Below are 18510 nucleotides of genomic sequence, written 5' to 3'. Positions count from 1 at the left end.
TCCCAAAGTGCTAAGATTACAGTTGTGAGCACTGGATCCAACCAATGCAGAAAACATCTTACTGCGGTATAAAACATGTATCTGAGAGGAAAAGAGAAAGAGAGAGAGGGTTCTAAATTAAACACAGCTACAAGAAAACAAAATCAACATTTGAATGAATATTGAAATTCTCTTAAAAGAAGATAAATGAAGTGGGAAATCAAAAAGCAAGTAAGGTTTTTATACACATGGTGCTCTAGAAACTAATTGGTGGACAGATACAGAATCCGTAACTCCCTTTCCAAAACGTTCTCTGGCAGAAGTCATTCTATAGGGCAAATTGCAATCAAGAGAGTTATGAAAATTGTACAATGGGATGAGGGGGCTTCCCTTGTTGGGGAGCAGATAGCTGACATGCTGGATGGGGTCAGGGTTCAAACAAAGGCCCCTGTTGAGTGGGAGCAGGTACAAGACAGATGGTTTGTTAAACATTGCCAGCATGCTTGCGCAGTGCTGTGCGGCGGTCAGAGCCTGGATAATGGTCACCAGGGCATTGTGTAGCAGTGCATTGGCTAATTTCAGCCCAGCTAAAGCTATTGCTTATCTTTGTTGGTTTTGCAAAGATTAAGGCAGTTTCTCTGCTTTGAATGCACCACTGCTGCCCCACAAAGCATTCCTGAAGTTTTGTCCGAATTCCCACTGCTAAGAGGGGCCAAGCGAAAGGTGGCTGGTGCAAAGACTTGTTTTTAGCTCATATCTGAAATTGCTTCTCCTCAACTAATCTGGACCACTACTGACTCTTACTTCTGGGGAAAACACTCTAGAGTCCCAGTGGCCTTCTTTCTCAGTAAAACCTTCCCTGTGAGGTTCAAAATGCATCTGCTGAGAATTTTTATTTCCTAGATTTATATTTCCTATTGGGATTGATTCATTTGCTACTTTTGTGGAAAGGGTAAACACCATTGTAAATTCCATCCGGTGAATCATGGGGAGGCGGTGGTTCCAATTAAACGTGTTTGCTTTCGGAAGGGGGCCCTTGGCTTCTTATCTTTATGTACAGAAGAAAACAGAACTCAACCTGGCCTTTGCAGCCAATGGAAATGCACCTGGCCCAGTCAGCTGCTAGGCTGGGTCTCTGCTGCCCTGGGCTCCAATCTGCTCCTCTCGGTTGTTTGCTGAGGAAGAGAGAGAAGCTGCAGGTCAGGAAGAGGGGACAAGCCCCTTGATTGTACCTACAGGCCCAAAGCATGCAGGGGGTGCAGCTACTATCTGGGAATGTTGGGAAAGAGTGATGCCTGAATGGTTTAGTATTTCCGACAGTTCAGATGTCTTTATCTTCTTTTAAAGGTGGTGCAGCTCTGTCCCCACCTAACTGAACTATTGCAGTATTTACTTCAGGCAGCCTCTTCTGCCTAAATTAGATCATTTCCACCTATAAAATCACGAAAGTGTGCCCAGGAGATTAAGTCCTAAAAGTGGCCTTGTTAACTACATCTGCAGAAGCAAAGAAACTAAGAAAGTAGATCTCTCTCCCTCTCTCTCTCTTTCTCCTTCTCTAGTGCATGCAAACACACACACACACACACACACACACACACACACACACACACACACCCCTACCTTTAGAACTAGGAAACTAATTTGCTCTGAGTCTGAGTGTCTTTGCTAAGAATCGGGCATTTGCCACGTAGATCTCAAATCAGGAGGCTTTAGTGAGCAACTAAGTGCTGAGAATGTGTCCCCAGGAAAAGAAACTCATAAAGCAGAAAAGCATATGCTGAGAAGTTCACCTGCAAATTCTTGACATTATTGAAAGCAACCGTATGTATCCTCAGTTGCAAATAATTGAAATAATAGTTCTATTCATTCAGGCCATGGTGCAGTGTGCTCATCCAGGGCCCTTCTTGTTTTATTTTATTTTATTTTACTATTTTCCCCTGGATCCCTCTTGTGTGCTCTGGCTCCCAAATCACTCACTCACTTAGGAACCTCCTGGAACGGGTTTCCTGCTTTGGTTTTGGAACCTGTCTAGCAGCTTCTATTGGGAGACAGTGCTGTCTCCATGTCAGCACCTTTCCGTTGATTCCTGTAGTCCAGGGCTGCAATGTTTCCTACGCCACTGTCCATCTGGGTTTAAATGTATTGATGTGTAGGGTTTCACAGCCACCTTTGCTATCCTATTTTTCAAAGAATCACATTTTAATGGGGATTTATGGCAATTTCATTGATTTTTTTAACTTGTTTTATATCTTTCTCTTTGCTTTGGTTTTATTCTGTCATTTTTCTCCTTTTTTATTCTAATATGTTTAGTTATAAGCTTAGGTATTTGGTTTTTCAATGTCTTATTTACTATTAATGTATTCAAAATTATGTAAAATTTTAAGTGCAACTTGAGCGTTATGGGTCATAAAGTTTGACGTTTGACACTTTTATTCTTATTCAGTTCCAAGTATTTTGCAATATCTTTTAAATTTCCTCTAAACCCCAGTGGTTATATACTATATATTACAATGTTTTATGTGCCCAAGAGATGTTCAACGCTATATTATTGCTATTATTGATTCTTTAATTTTATTTCATTATAATCAACATAATGTGTATATAGTGATTATTTGGCATTTATGAAAATTTTCTTTGTTCCGTGAGAATTAAAACGAATATTCCTGTGGGTGTAAGTCCTATGTACATCTATTATATCAGTGTTGTCCAAAAGAAATATAATGCCAGCCACATATATAATTTTATATTTTCCAGCAGCCATATTAAAAGGTGAAAATGCACAGGTGAATTTAATTTTAATATTATTTGAGACAATATATACGAAATAACAATTTCAACATACAATCAGTATAAAAGTCTTCACAAGACATTTTACATTATTTTTCTGTATTGAGTATTAGAAACCTGGATGGATTTAACTCTTATAGTGCATTTCAGTACAAATACTAAAATCACATCTGATACACTTGATCCATATTTAGATTTCAATTTACAATTGTATGTAGATTGTTCTAAACATACTTAAAAGTTTTTCAATACCTAAATCAAGTATTAGGTTTTTTAAAATTTAAATTAATTAAAATTAAATAAAATCTTACAATTTCTTGCATTAGTCGCACAAGTGCTCAAGAGCTATATGTAGCTATCGGCTATTGTGTTGGACAATACAAGATTAAGTGACGCTTATATTGCTTCTCAACTATTCCAGATTATTGGTAATTTTTGTCTCCTCGGTCAAATTGACATCTCTGGTACTATTGTGAAAAGACCTTGCATTCTGAAATTGTGTGTGTTTTCACCCCATGTTTATTTTCTTCCTCTTTCTGGGACTCCTGTTATATGGAGCCATGTTCTCTGTGACTTCTCATCTCCCGTCTCGTCCTCTTCCTGAGGTTCTCTTGACTCGTTCTTCCACCAAATCTACCTACTATTCAGTTCCTTGATTACGAGCTTTATTTCGACAATTGCAGTCTGTTTGTGGCTGTGTGTTCTTGTTTTGTGTTTCCTGATCTCTTTGAGAGTATTTATTAAGCTTCCTTTAATTCATGCCCTGCCTGAACTCCTCTACCATCTCATCTAATGTGGGTGGTTCAGTTACTGGTCTGGCCCCCAACCGTTTCATGTCCTCCTGGGCCCACATGCATGTGGGAACACCGGCTGCCTTGGCTGGTCCGAGGTCCCTGGGAGGAGGAGTAAAGGCTCAGATGCAGGCCTTGCCTGCCTCATGGAAAGGAGGAGCCTGGGGGATGACATCAGGGTGAGTGGCTTCCATCTTTATAGTGGGCTGGACCTCCGCAGAGTGACCCACCCTCTGTGCCAGGTGACAGCAGAGCTCTGGAGAGCTCCTGGGGCCCTACTTTTTTTCTGCAGCTGCCTCCCTTAAAATCGTCCCCATCTTGCTTAGGTGGGAGCTGGTGAGGAGTGCTTAGGGGCTGCCAGAGTGCCAGCTGGTTCAATACCAGGGGACTGATGCCCTGCTGAGGCGATGGGGAAAGCCCTTATTCTCTCCAGAGAAGTGCAGGGAAGGAAAAGCACGTGACTCATTTTCAAGAACCAGCGACCTTCTACCTTCCATCTGTGACTCACCACATTTGGGTTTAATAAAAGAATCCAACATCTCCGTTTTGTTAGTTCATCTTGCCAGGAAAAGCGAATCTCATAAAATGTCATTTTAAGAATAAAATCATGTCTTTTGCAGCAGCATGAATGGGGCTGGAGACCATTATCCTAAGTTAAGTAACTCAGAGAAACAGGAAATCAAATACCACATGTCCTCACTTGTAAGTGGGAGCTAAACAATGGGTCCAAATGGACGTAGAGATGAGAAAAATAGACACTGGGGAGCCAAAAGCCAGGAGAGTGGGAGGAAGGTAAAAATATCTGTCAGGTACAATGGTCACTATTTGGGTGAGGGGTTCACCAGGAACTCAAAATTTCCCATTATGTAATATATCCATGTGACAAACCTGAATATGTGCCTCTTGAATCTAAAATAATAATAAAATATTTTTTGTATAAAAAAAAAGAAGGAAAATGCCATTTTCTTTTTCTTTTCTTTTTTCGTTTTTGTTTTTTGTTTTCTGAGACAGAGTCTAACTCTGTCGCCCAGACTAGAGTGCAGTGGTGCAACCTTGGCTAACTGCAACCTCTGCCTCCCGGGTTCAAGTGATTCTCATGCCTCAGCCTTCCGAGTACCTGGGATTACAGGTGCGCAGGCCAAACCCAGTTATTTTTCCCTATTTTTAGTAGAGACAGGGTTTTGCTGTGTTGGCCAGGCTGGTCACGAACTCCTAGCCTCAAGTGATCTACCAGCCTCGGCCTCCCAAAGTACTGGGTTTACAGGCATCATGAGCCACCACCCTGGCCAGAAAATACCATTTTAAAACACATAAAAATGTTGACAAAAATGCTCAATTACTTATTACTGTATCATTTCAGTCTATTTTCTTTCATCATGCTTTAACCTTCCCAAAATCTATCAGTGAGATGGGGAAAATAAAGGTCTCTCCCTCTTAGAGTTTGGGATGAGTCAATAAAATAAAACTCAATGGGCCCAGCACATAGTAAATCTTCACTTAAAAAGTCACAAGGTCTCTGATCCTCAGATTCCTTGGCCCACACTGACTTACTGAAGGGATTAAAAGCATGTGAGAAATGCCTCGCTCCATGAGTTCCATAAATGCTTCTCTGAAAACAAAAGTCTTGAGTAATCAATGCATCAAGTTCTTAAAGCTACTGATAACACATAACCTCTCACAGTTCACAGTTCAGCTGTGTTGCTCACAATGTGGCAATGAGATGTAAATATGGAAAAACAGTATAATTGCTTGACCCAAGGCTATCAGGCAATTTTCTCTAGGTTCACACCAGCAGCACTTAATCGATGCACATCCACAAATGGGTGGGAGGAAAGAGTCATCGGGGAACGGCTTCTCCTCATATCGCTTCTCAACTCTAAAAATCATGGTGCCTGTGAAACAGGGTGTCTGACCTAGGTAGGTGTATTTTTGTGCAAAAATAATGAAATAGCTTCAGCTCTGCTAACTCAGCCCTACAGCAGGCTGGACTCTAATGATATATCCAATAGATATCAAGCTTTCAACAATGCTTAGATGTCACTGAGAATTAACAGTCAGATTTAGGAATCATTAATGGAATTTGTATTGGTTGACCTAAAAAGTAACTCATTTAAAGCACTAGAATTTAGGATATATTTCCAGTAACTCATTTATTCCAAAGACAAGCAAACAAAGCCAATCTTCCACCCAGGACCTTTTCCTAAACTGGGAATTGCTTTGATCTGCATGGTTCAATATGGTAGCACAAATGGGCTAATGATCAATTGAAAGGTGTTTGGTCTAAACTGAGAAGTGTCATTTAGTGTAAAATACATACTATGTTGTAATGACTTAATATGTAACATAATATAAAATGGGTCATTGATAGTTTTATATTGATTACATACTGACATAATTTTTGGAATTGTTAGGTTAAATAAAATATTATTAAAATAAATTTCACCTTTTATCATTTTTTAATATTATATTTCTAGACCTTGGCTATATAAATTACTGTGTAACTTGTCAAATATTATTTGTTCAATAGAAAGGTGATCTTAACCAGGAGTTTAACAAAAGGCCACGTTTCTGAGGCATATCTTTTGTAAACCTTTCTTTTTGAAACTGAGTCTTGTTCTGTCACCTAGGTTGGAGTGCAGTGGTGTGATCTTGGCTCACTGCAGCCTCCGCCTCCCAGGTTCAAGTGATTTTCCTGCCTCAGCCTCCTGAGTAGCTGGGATTACAGGCACCCACCACCATGCTGGCTCATTTTTGTATTTTTAGTAGATACGGGGTTTTGCCATGTTGGCTAGGCTGATCTTGAACTCCTGACCTCAAGTGATATGTGGGCCTCAGCTTCCCAAAGTGCTGGGATTACAGATGTGAGCCACTGTGCCCAGCCGCAAACCATTCTTGGACACATAAAGTAACTCTACAGTCAAAGAAGTTGTACCCATTCTTCCATTTATCCCCGTAGCAAAGCTACCGAGCACCTTTTGTGTGTCAGACTGTTCCCAACACTCGCCAGTTTTCAGCAAATGGGAGGCTTGTCTTCGCATGCACAGAGGCAGTAGGAAATAAGTGAATTTTAGAGTATGCTCAAAGCCAGTGAGTGCTATGGAGAAATAAAGAGTGGGAAATGAGGGAGACATGGGCAGGTGATTCCCACTATAGATTTGGTTTTCATTAAGAAAGTGGCATTGGAGCAGGAGCACAGAGCAGGTGAGATGTTGAGCACACTGAGGCTGAGGGGAGAGCATTCTAGGTGAGCTGGAGGCTGGGGGTGAAGCCGAGGGGCAGGGGAGAGGGTGGTCAGTGATCTCAACCAGGCAGTAAGATGAAGACACAGGAAGGGTTACTGGATCCCAGTAAAAATGGGGATGACATTGGGAGTCCTGAGGTGAGGTGTGGCTCAAACCATCTTCTATGTTTAAAAGATGACTGCCTGCTTTGTTGAAAACAGACTATAGGTTGGTGAGGATGAAAAGGAAGGAAGCAGCAGGAGGCTCCTGCAATAAGCTAGGCATGAGATGGGGTGGATCCCACTGGTAACATGGGGTCGTGAGAAGTGGCAGGATTCTAGATGGGCTTTTGAGACAGAACCAGCAGATATCTTGACGGACTGTATGTGTGAGATATAAAGGAAAGGAAGGGTCAGGATGACTCCAGCTTTTCACCTACGCACCTGGAAGGATGTAACTATGGGGTACCCACTTTTTGTGCTAGTCAGCATTTACGCAGGAACTGCAGAAATGCATACAGTAAGAAATGCTCCCTGCACTGAAGGAGTTCACAGAAAAGTAGCAAAGTCACTTGAGTAAGCATATGCTGCACCCACTATGATAGCACCTGTGCGCAGGGACAGGGGAAAGATCAGTCTAACTTGGCTGTGGGGGGCAGGCAAGGGACGTTTCAATTAGGTTGTCTGGGGTGTTACGAATTCATCAGACCAAAAAAAGAAGTGAAAAGGCCTTCTAAGGTCAAGGAATAGCATGTCCATATGCAAAGCCCAATGTTGACAAAAGTAGAGTATTGTTTGGTGACTTGCAAGTAGCGGGTGGGTGGTGGGTTGTCAGCGGGTTGCCAGTGGGTGGGGGCCCAGCCTGGAGAGACTTAAAGCAGGACCTGCTCATGAGGATCTTTGCAGAACTCAGGAGCTTGGGCCTTCTCCTGGAGGCAGGGGTGAGCTATCAGAAAGTTTCCAGCAGGGCACTGTGTGATCAAAGCTGTGTTTTTGAAGGATAGGTCATGTGGCTCTGTGAGGAATCGACTGGAGAGAGGATATAGGAAAGATTTATAGAGGAGTTAGGAAACTATTAAAATCATCTGAGGTTTTGTTGAGTTTTAGCTAGAGAGGATTGTGAGGGAAGACCTAATCAAAGAGATTTTTTAAGGTGCAATTTTTAGAAATTGATGTCTAGTTGAAAGATGGGCTTTCAAATACAGAAGAAAGAGTATAAAACAGAATCTTTCTGATTTCTGGTTTGGAAACTGTTGGGGTGTTGTCGTAACTGAGGTGGGAAAACAGGAGGGAGAGGCACGTGCTTCAAGCATGCTGAGTTTGAGGTATCTTAATTTGAGTCCCCCCAGAAGATGACCTTGAAAGAAAGATTCTCTTATCAGGAGTTCGTTTGAAACACTGTGAGGAAGAGGGGAAGGAGGGCAAAGAAGGGCAGACACTCCAACAGGATTGCAGAGATTACCGCGGTGGCCGCTGGAGCTCAGTTCTTCAGTGGCTGTTCGGTAGATGGATGCAGAGATCACGCATCAGCACCGCTCGCCCAGGGGAAAGGGAGCTCTCACCAGCTCTCAAGGAGGCTCCAACTTCTGGCTTTCTTGGAGGGATGAGGCCTGGGTAAGCCTCAAGTGGAAAGGAAGTTGCTGCCAGGAGGAAGCTGGTGCAGGGGGTGTGTGGAAGGCAAGGGCCAAGGGGCTGTGTCGGGGACACGGAGGGCATCGGTTGAAAGGGTTTGTTGAGACGGATCCGCACGTGGAGATGCTGATGCAGGCAGAAGAGAATTCACATACGATGTTCCAGGGCGAAGTGAAGCAGGAGGCCGTGATTCTGGGACATTCATATGTTTGGGTAAGGTTAGCATAAACTTTTCAAAACCATTTCCTTTCGAAGTACCCTTGCCGTGAAGACCTCCCCATTTGCAACAGTAACTGGTGTGCGCCCCTCTGCCTCTCCCCAGCAGCAGTGACCTCATTGAACTTCTGAACCAACTCCTCTCCTTCAATAAAATTTCACTGTGATGGGCAAGAAACCATGCGATGTTATTTCTGCCTTTTCTGAGAGGATTATTTTTCTAAGATTTTATTTCTTAAAAGCAACTCCACTCTGTTAAACAGACAGAGTCCAGCTTTCTCAAAAGTGAAGAATAAATTCTGTCATGGGCTGGATGGGATGGGTCACACCTCGTATCCCAGCACTTGGGGAGGACAAGGCAGGAGGATCACTTGGGTCCATGAGTTTGAGGCCAGCCTGGCAACATAGGGAGACCCTATCTCTACAAAAACAACACATTTTAAAACTTGGCCAGATGTGGTGGCATGTGTCTGTGGTCCTAGCTACTTGTGAGGCTGAGGTGGGAGGATTCCTTGCACCCTGGAGCACTCTAGCCTCGGCAACAGTGAGACTCCATATCAAAAAAAAAAAAAAATCTGTCATGGACTAGTGTTAGAAACATTCTTAAATTCTTTTTTTTTTTTTTCTTTTTTCCATGCCCGTTTTCCCAGGCTGAAGTGCAGTGGCACGATCTCCACTCACTACAACCTACATCTCCTGGGTTCAACCGATTCTTTTGCCTCAGCCTCCCAAGTCGCTGGGATTACAGGCGTGTGCCACCAAACAAGGCTAATTTTGCATTTTTAGTAGAGATAGGGTTTCACCATTTTGGCCAGGCTGGTTTCAAACTCCCGACCTCAAGCCAGTCACCCACCTCGGCCTCCCAAAGTGCTGGGATTACAGGTGTGAGCTACTGCACCCGGCCTAGAAACATTCTTGAACTGAAGTTGGAATTTTCGCTTTAGAAGAAAAGCTCGAGATATTTGATTATGGAAACAAAAACCAAAAGATAAAGAAAGTTGAGAAGATCCTATGTTCTTCACGGGCAGGGGCCAGTGCGATCGGGGTTTGGAAATGGAGTATGCACTGGAAATAAGCACTTCTGTATTTTCCTTTGGGCCATTTCTGTCCAGCCCCACCCATCAGCTGGTGCCCTACAATAGGAAGTTTTTAAAGTATTTTAAGCAAACGAATAAATTCTCAGTCTGTCTTCCATATTTATGAGCCCATGAGTCTATGAAAAATATCAAGACTATGTATGCGTAGAGCTTTGGAAGTACCTGAAGTTCTGGGATAAGTTCTAATGTCCTCTCCATGCAGTTGACAGTGTGCCCTTGGATAGATCATTTGACCTTTGAGGATCTCAACTTCCTCATCTGTGTAGTGGTGACAAGACCCATCTCACAAATTTGTCAAGGTCGATGGGATAGGAAATGGGAAACGGCCACAGATGCCATAAAGCTCTTGACAGTGGAGAAGATTTGGATTAGAATGCCTTTCAATGTTGTCTTAGGCCTGGGTGGTTCGTGACCTTCCTAAGGCTCTGGTTGCAAGGTGCAGGTGATTATCCTAACCCTGTGAAATGCAGGCCGTTCACTCCTGCGGTCCCATGGCATGTGGCTCAGAGTGACTCGGAAATACTAGAGGGCTCAGTGGAGTTTTTCTTCCTGGAAAAGCCTTGGATCTTGGAGATGCCCCGGTCTCTAGTTCCACATGGACCTCCCACAAGTGTGCAATCCTAGGTGGGTTATACCACCCCTCTATGCTTCACTATTGCATCTGGGAAAGGAATGGATTGGGCAGGTTTAACTCCTTCATCTCAATGCTTCTCTGATCCTACACTCAAGACTCTGGACGTGGATACTTCATCCTCTCATTACTCTGGTTGACTCAGAAACAGGTGCTAGAAGCTTCACGAGTCATGTCCTCCTAATGAGCAGTCATTGCCCGTCCTCAGAATTTTGCTAGCGATCCTAGCCCCAAGCACCTGACCCTACACCCTTACCTCACCTTTAGCTTTTAGTTCTCCTGTTGGCACACCCTGGAGCGGACAGAAGAAACAGGCATCTTATTGGATGCCACTTTCCAATGTCAGTCAGATCTCCTTTAAACTCAGCGAGGGTCTGCTTCATTTTCAACTTAGGGGAAAATTCAAGACAGTTCAACGGAGAAAATGGATGAAGAATACAACCCCTCAATTCAGTTCACAACCCTTGAATGTAGACCGTGGCCAGCCCCACGTGGGCCCGTGGCAGGAGTGAAGGACGTCGAACACTGTCTAGCAAAACAGAGCACATTTGAAAAATAAATGTCATTTAGGATGGAACAACCAGGTACACACTTCTTTATGTTTCAGATCACTCTTCCTTGTATTTTAAGACACGCTTCCTCCACTGCATTGACCTACCTCCCACCTCAGCCCAGGAAAGCAGATGCCACTTAGAATGAGGGTGATTCCTGCAAGCTATATGAGTCAGGGACATATGGTGTCCCCAAGCTCCATGTTTACTTTTGTACCTGGAGAGATTAGTCAGCCAGAAGCACAGAATCAGCCTGAATGCCATCTGGCCGTTCCCTGGAGCAGGCTGAAGGTGAAAAGTCAGCCCTGCATACCTTGATAGCTAGGTGAGGGCTGTCGTCAATGGGGGCGGAAATGTCACCTGGTGTTGTACCCACCGGCAGACTCGTTTCTCACTGAACGAGGCAGCACTGCGTTCTAGAGAAGGAAGGCTGGCCATTTACACTGTGGTCTGGGTTCTCCAGTCCTCCGGTGCCGACCTCTCCCCAGTCCTGAGACACTCGCTCCTGAAGATCCTTCTCCCTTCCTGCTCAGTCAGAGGCCGGGAAATGGGTCTAAGAGTCATTGGTATTCTGCGTTTTAGCTGGTGCTTTGTCAATGAGAACATTCTGGACTTTGGCCCCACATCTGCCTGCTTTTCGGCTCTGGTCTTGAGGTCTTTGGTAACTTTCCCAACCTCCCTAAATGTCCCTTTCTTTGTTAAATGACAGTCCTCACAGGGTTGTTGCCTAGGATTAACTTATCTGAGATAATCTATGTAAAGCACCTGGATTTGGGAGAAATGCAATAAAAGTTAGTTCCCTTCCCCCTTGCCTTGGATTACATGGTTTTATTCCTTTTGCCAGCAATTCTTCAGGGAAAGGAAAGTAACTATGTCATTTGCTATAATCCTAAGTGATGCAGTAAAGTTCTTATCAAAATAATTTTGATGTCCCATTGGCATGTCTGGGCCACAGAAATAATGGCATGATGAAAATTAAGTTGAGGCCACTGGCTGACGGAAAGATCTTAGCTAGTCAGTGCAAAGAGAGCTAGACTGGGACTCAGGGAGCCCGGGCTCTTCCCCCCGACGAGGAGGAAAGTTACACCCAACTCTCCAAAGAGGCACTGGACTTCTGTAGGCCTACAAGTTCTCTTGAGTCTGAAGCATTCCAGGTTCACTCCCTGGGGACTCTCTAACCCATGAGACAGGCTATGGTTCCCAGCCCACCAGCCCCAGGAGAAAGACAGTTTGGCAATAGGTTTTATAATCAATCCCATACATGGAGCTTTTCCATAATTTATCTTGGGGCAATATATTAAGCCACAACTTACAAAGTTCCGAACTATGAAAGTGTCTCTATTGAATTTCCACCAGCCCAGTGGGTGTCATTATAGGATTTATATTTGTTTCTGGGAAGAGTCATGTCGTCTTTAAAAAAAAAAAAATGCCTCTGTTTAGAATAGCTATCTGTCTTGCAGCTGTGCACTGCGGCACAGGGTCCTGGGTGCTGTTCTCTGGGTCAACTTCCCTGGGTCTGTTTGGGGAAGTTGTGACATCTAAGCAACTTCAGAGAAATCGACGAGGGCTGGCAGGGTGGACTTCACTCCCCCATGGTTTTCGAATGAATATTTTCAGACTGTCCAAAAATCCAGTTCATTGATTTTTCCAAAGGGCAGATACAAGCAGATGGCCCCATTATGACGGTACCTCCAACGGTTTTCCAGCGCTCACTCTCTACTCTTCATGTTGAACAACTGCAGTTCTGGAGGCTGATGAATACAAAGGAAGAGGCCGGGTGCAGTGGCTCACCCCTGTAAGCCCAGCTCTTTGGGAGGCTGAGGCAAGAGGATCCCTCGGGCCCAGGAGTTTGAGACCAGCCTATGCAACATAAAATGACCCCACCTCTACAATAAACTTAAAAATTGCCCAGGTGTGGTGGCACGTGACTGTAGTCCCATTTACTCAGGAGGCCTGGGTGGGAGGATCACTTGAGCCTGGGAGGCGGAGGTTCCAGTGAGCTATGATTGCACCACTGCACTCCAGCCTGGGTGACAGAGCAAGACCCTGTCTCAAGACAAAAAAAAAAGAAAATAGGAAGAAAGAAAGGGAAAGGAAGGAAAAGTCCTAAGGTTGGTGCTGTGGCATATGCAGAGGGCAGAGGGCATCTTTCTGAGCAAAAGCTGTCCAGTTATGGAAGGCATCTCTGAAGCCTGGTGCCCTTGAGTGCCGCCTCGCTGGTGAGCCCCTGAGCCAGATGGGTCCCCAGGATCGGACTCTGAGGGTTTGCTTTGTGTTTTCACACCGCCAAAGGGTTGCAATGACCAGGACTGCTCTGTGCACGCAGAACAAGAGTGGCCCCAGAGTCCAAAATAAAATAAAGCTGCACTGGAGGAGTGCCAGATTGCATAAGTACAGCCTCTCCTTGTAGCCACAGCTGGGTAAAGAAAGGACGTCGGAGTGGAGAGGAGTGCGCTCCAGCCCTGAGCAGACGTCTTCTGGATGAGTTCCCGTTGTCTTACTTCGAGGTTCAATTTCTTCATCCATAAAATGGAATGACAATGCCTCTGTGGGCTGTGGATTTTCACGATGTGTTCAAAGTGTTATGAGAACAAGGATGGAGGCAGTCAGTTTACTTGCTCTTATGGAGGAACAAAGAAAAGGAATCTGGGGCAGGGCACAGTGGCTCATACCTGTAATCCCAGAACTTTGAGAAGACAAGGCAGGAGGATCGCTTGAGCCCAGATATTTGAGAATAGTCTGGGTGACATAGTGAGACCCCAATTGCTACAAAATATAAACGTGGGTGAGGTAGGACACTCCTGAGTCAGAGCTACTCAGGAGGCTGAGGGGAGGATCACTTGTGTGCAGGAGGTTGAGGCTACAGTGAACTGTGGTTGTGCCACTGCACTCCTGTCAGAGCAACGGGCCAGGATGTGTTTCTAAAAAAAACAGAGAAAGAGAGCAGCAGGTGGGGGGAGAGAGAAAGAGAGAGAAAAAAAGGAAAGAAGGAAGGAAGGAAGGATGGAAGGAGGGGAAAGAAGGAAGGAAGGAGGGAGGGAGAAGGGAGGGAGGGAAGGAAGGAGGGAAGGAGGGAGGGAAGGAAGAAGGAAGAAAGAATGGAAGGATGGAGGGAGGGAAGTAGGGAAAGAGGGAGGAGGGAGGGAAAAAAGAAAAGAAGGAAGGAGGGAGGGAAGTAGGGAAGGAGGGAAGAAGGAAGAGGAAAAAAGGAATGATGGAAGAGGGAGGGAGGGAGGGACAAAGGAGGGAGGAAGCAAAGTAGGGAAGGAGGGAGGAAGAGGGAAAAAAGGAAAGAAGGAAGGAAGGAAAGATGGAAGGAAGGGAAAGAAGGAAGGAAGGAGGGAGGGAGGGCAGGAAGGAGGGAAGGAGGGGAGGGAAGGAGGGAAAGTGGGAAGGAGGGAGGGAAAAAAGAAAAGAAGGAAGGAGGGAGGGAGGGAAGGAAGTAGGGAAGGAGGAAGGGGAAAAGAAGGAAGGAAGAGGAAGGGAGGGAGGTATGGAAGGAGGAAGGGAGAGACAGAAGGAGGGAGGAAGCAAAGGAGGGAAGGACGGAGGGAGAGAGGGAAAAAAGAAAAGGAAGGAAGGAAGAAAGGAAGGAAGGAAAGGAGGGAGGGAGGTTGGGAAGGAAGGAAAGTCACACTGCACCTGCAGCAATGACTTTGAACACAATAGTTGCCAGGTTAAAGAGTGCTCACTGGGCAGCCCCTACCCAGCCCTGCCTAAAACCCATTATTGGAAGGAAGGAAGGAAGGAAAGAGGGAAGGAGGGAAGGGAAGGGAAGGGGAGGGGAGGGGAGGGAAGGGAAGGGGAGGGGAGGGGAGGGGAGGGAAGTGAAGGGAAGGGAAGGAGGGAAGGGAAGGGAAGGGGAGGGGAGGGGAGGGGAGGGAAGTGAAGGGAAGGAAAGGAGGGAAGGAGGGAGGGAAGGAGGGAGGGAAGGAGGGAGGGAAGGAGGAAGGAAGGAAGGAAGGGAGGGAGGGAGGGAGGGAGGAAGGGGATGTTTGGGAAGCAGAGCCTGTGAGATTTGGGAAAGATTCTTTGCCTCAAATCCCAGAGCACTTTTCCATGCCAGATGCAAGCTCCCAGCCCTACTTTTATTGTGTTCCTGTGCATTGAAACCTGTCTCCTCAAGCAGAGAAGTTTTTCCTTTGAGCATTGAGCTATTCTAGAGAAACCACTATTAATGACGAGAATTCACATTTGGGGCATGAGCAACGTCTTGGGCCTTTGGTAGTCCCAGACATGAGACTTGCGGACGATGGTGTTGGGGCTTACTTTTCCAGGGAGAACCTCTTGTCCTCCAGAATTGCTGCTTAGACATAATTTATTTTCTCCCTGATTCTTCTTTCCAGAAAATCATGCTTACACTTACTTTTTGGGCCTAGTTGCTGTCCAAATTAGTCCTGCTTTTTCAGAAAAATTATGTCTTTAGAAAAGTGTTGAAGTTGGGTGGAGCTCTTGAGAGCCCTTCGTGACCGATCTTTCACCCTCACGTTGGCATGTGTGATTACCGGGCTACCAGTGACACATCTCCAGCCTCCTGTCCTGAAAAGGTTCACAGTCTCAGACACACAGAATCAGAGAGCTGAAAGGGCCACAGCAAACCTGCAATAGGCCTGGCGCAGTGGCTCACGCCTGTAATCCCAGCACTTTGGGAGGCCAAGGCGGGTGGATCACAGGGTCAGGAGTTTAAGACCAGACTAGCCAACATGGTGAAACCCCATCTCTACTAAAAATACAAATATTAGCCAGGTGTGGTGGTGCATGTAATCCCAGCTACTCAGAAGGCTGAGAATCACTTGAACCCAGGAAGTGGAGGTTGCAGTGAGCTGGGATCACGCCACTGTACTGCAGCCTGGGCAACAGAGCAAGACTCTGTCAACAAAAGAAGAAAGAAAGAAAGAAGGAAAGAACAGAGAAAGAAAGAAGGAAAGAAAGAGGAGGAGAACCCACAATAAGTGGGGAGGTGATGATGTAGGTTCTGGGTTTCTTATGGGACACTGGACTTTATTAAGGGGAAAGGAAAAGGGGAGGGATTTCTGTAAAAATGTGGTTCAGCTGGGAACGCCCCATAGTTATGGGTTATTGCGGCACCACCTCTCTTGCTGTGTGAACTTACACAGGCCCCCTAACCTCTCTGATCACTGTTTCCTCATTTATAAATATACAAATAGTATCTGACAACCCCTGTCTTGTCTATAACTTGAAGATGAGAATCAAGCAAGAAAACAGACCTGAAGACATTTTGAAAAATACTGAAAACTATAACATATTATAATAATAAATTACCATGTTTATTATGTCTAAGACACCCAAGCTGAAAAACGACACACTTTAAAAATATTTTCTTTGAAACTCTTCACAGAGCCAGGGATGACACATATTTCTGTACTAGTTTTCTGCTCCTCATTTCAAACTTACGTTTCAGCTCCGAAGTCACCCTGAATTAGTATGTGGGTGTGCATTATAAAAGCCTGTCAACTGCTCTGTGTGTTTGAAAATTTTCATAATAAAATATTGGGAAGAAAAATCACCTTAACTGAAAAGTGCAGTTTCGCACATGTCTGGGGGCAATGCATTTAGGTGGGGTCTCCGTTTTGAAAAATAAATAAATAAATAAAGGTAGCATCACGAAAATGCAAAATCAAACAAAAAAACAGACAAAAAAGATGAAAAAATTCTGACCCAGTAAAACGTGTTATAGTCCGGGGACGTTTGTTACAGTGCTATTTGTAATAGCGTATCATTCTCCAAAAACAGAAGAATGTTCCAATTCGTTAAGGCACATTGCCTTGAGGAGATACTCTCCAGGCATTAAAAAAGAGGTGGAAAGATGATATGGTAATCTTTTTTTTTTTTTTTTTTTTTTTTTTTTTTTTTTTTTTTTTGAGACAGAGTTTTGCTCTTGTTACCCAGGCTGGAGTGCAATGGCGCGATCTCGGCTCACTGCAACCTCCGCCTCCTGGGTTCAGGTAATTTTCCTCCCTCAGCCTCCTGAGTAGCTGGGACTACAGGCACGCGCCACCATGCCCAGCTAATTTTTTGTATTTTTAGTAGAGATGGGGTTTCACCATGTTGACCAGGATGGTCTCGATCTCTTGACCTCATGATCCACCCACCTCGGCCTCCCAAAGTGCTGGAGTTACAGGCGTGAGCCACCGCTCCCGGTCCCGATATGGCAATCTTATGCCTATTATAGTGCTCCGTAAACAAGCAATGAAGAGGCAAATGTTTATGTTCTGATTATAGAAATGTTAAATCAGAAGGAAAAGAAAGAATAGAAGTACCCGAAAGATCTACTTAGATCAGGGCTGGGATTACAGGAAGATTTTTTTACTTTCTTACGTAAATTTTTCCTTTTATGTGGTTATACTGTATTTACTTTTTTAAATTTAACAAAAGCAAAAACAAAGGATTTTACTCTTTTTACTCAGTGTGGTGGAAGACTTTATACCGAGGGCCCTCAGCTCTGCAGTGCTGGAACAGCTCAGCTGAGAACACTGACCTGGCTGGGTTGCCAAAGGCATTGTTCCACTGTGCCTGCAGCAATGACTTTGAACAACATAGTAGCCAGGTTAAAGAGTGCTCGCTGGGCAGCCCCTGCCCAGCCCTGCCTACAACCCATTGTTGCCTCCAACACTTCTGCAAGGCGCTCACGTGGCCAAGCTTTGAAGTTGGGTTCACAAAGCCTGTTTCCTCAGAGCATGAAGTGTATGTCAGAGACCACAGACTTGCGGGGCGGGAAAGGAGAAGAGAATCAGATGTTTCAAATTGATCCCGAATCAAAATGATCCCCCAGAAATATGTCAGGAAGAGCTAATGACCACTAGCTGAAGGCTGTGATGTTATTCATAAGGAAACCGAGGCACAGACAGGGCATTTATTTTAGAGATTGAGCCAGTGATCAGGTCTCCCAGCCTTTGATGAACTAACCCCTTTCTTCTACCTAAACTGCTTCACACAAAAGAGCCGTCAATTGCCCTTTGTTCCCAGAGTCAGGGTCACGTCTCAGATGATCACAGCAAAAGCTCCTGGCTTCTCAACTGGAGCTGGGCAAGACGACAGAGTCATAATTCAAGGGCAGTGGTGTGCTGTGAACTTTGTCAAGGTTGCCACCCTGAAATTTTACCTCTGCCTGCTCCAGGGTTGCCAATGGCCTCAAATTTCCAGTCCCAGCTCAGGCCACAGACTTCTTGGGGAGAGGTCTCAGTGCTCATTTGAATTTTGGAAAACATTAGATTCTTCCAGGGTGCTTAACTCAAAGATTTAGCAACAATATTTCTTGAAACCCTTCTATGGATGAGGAGCTGACATGGTAAACATAAATAAGGCACATTCTGACCCAACGGGAATTCACAGAGATGGGAGCCCTGTCGATATGCGTACGACTACTTATCAGCATTTGTTAGCACTTCCTACTTGCCAAGCTCTGTTCTATGAGCTTTTGCTAAAGTAACTCATATAATCCCCCACAAAAGGCCTATGATACAGGCACAATTATTATGATGAGTATTTTACAGATAAGGAAACGGAGTCACACAGAAGCCAGCGTGGGCAGCTGGCTCTGGACCCCAGGATCCTAACCACCACTCCTCACTACAGAATTTTTCTT

At 44.8% G+C, this 18510-nt stretch overlaps 1 long non-coding RNA gene across 1 annotated transcript; it reads right to left on the bottom strand.

The window, feature by feature from the left end:
- Positions 1–3136: 3136 nt before the first annotated feature.
- Positions 3137–11456, bottom strand: LOC105724656 (uncharacterized). Its single transcript, XR_001109072.2, has 3 exons — positions 11281–11456; positions 10615–10882; positions 3137–8601 (listed from the first exon to the last, which is right to left on the bottom strand). It is a non-coding gene; the product is annotated as an uncharacterized LOC105724656 (long non-coding RNA).
- Positions 11457–18510: the final 7054 nt, after the last annotated feature.

This window comes from Aotus nancymaae, unplaced genomic scaffold, assembly GCF_030222135.1.
Source record: "Aotus nancymaae isolate 86718 unplaced genomic scaffold, 86718_ANA_hifiasm-v0.15.2.pri h1tg000001l, whole genome shotgun sequence".
NCBI classification, from domain to species: Eukaryota; Metazoa; Chordata; class Mammalia; order Primates; family Aotidae; genus Aotus; species Aotus nancymaae.
Note: the sequence above shows the minus strand (reverse complement) of the source record. Positions and strands in the feature narration are given on the sequence as shown.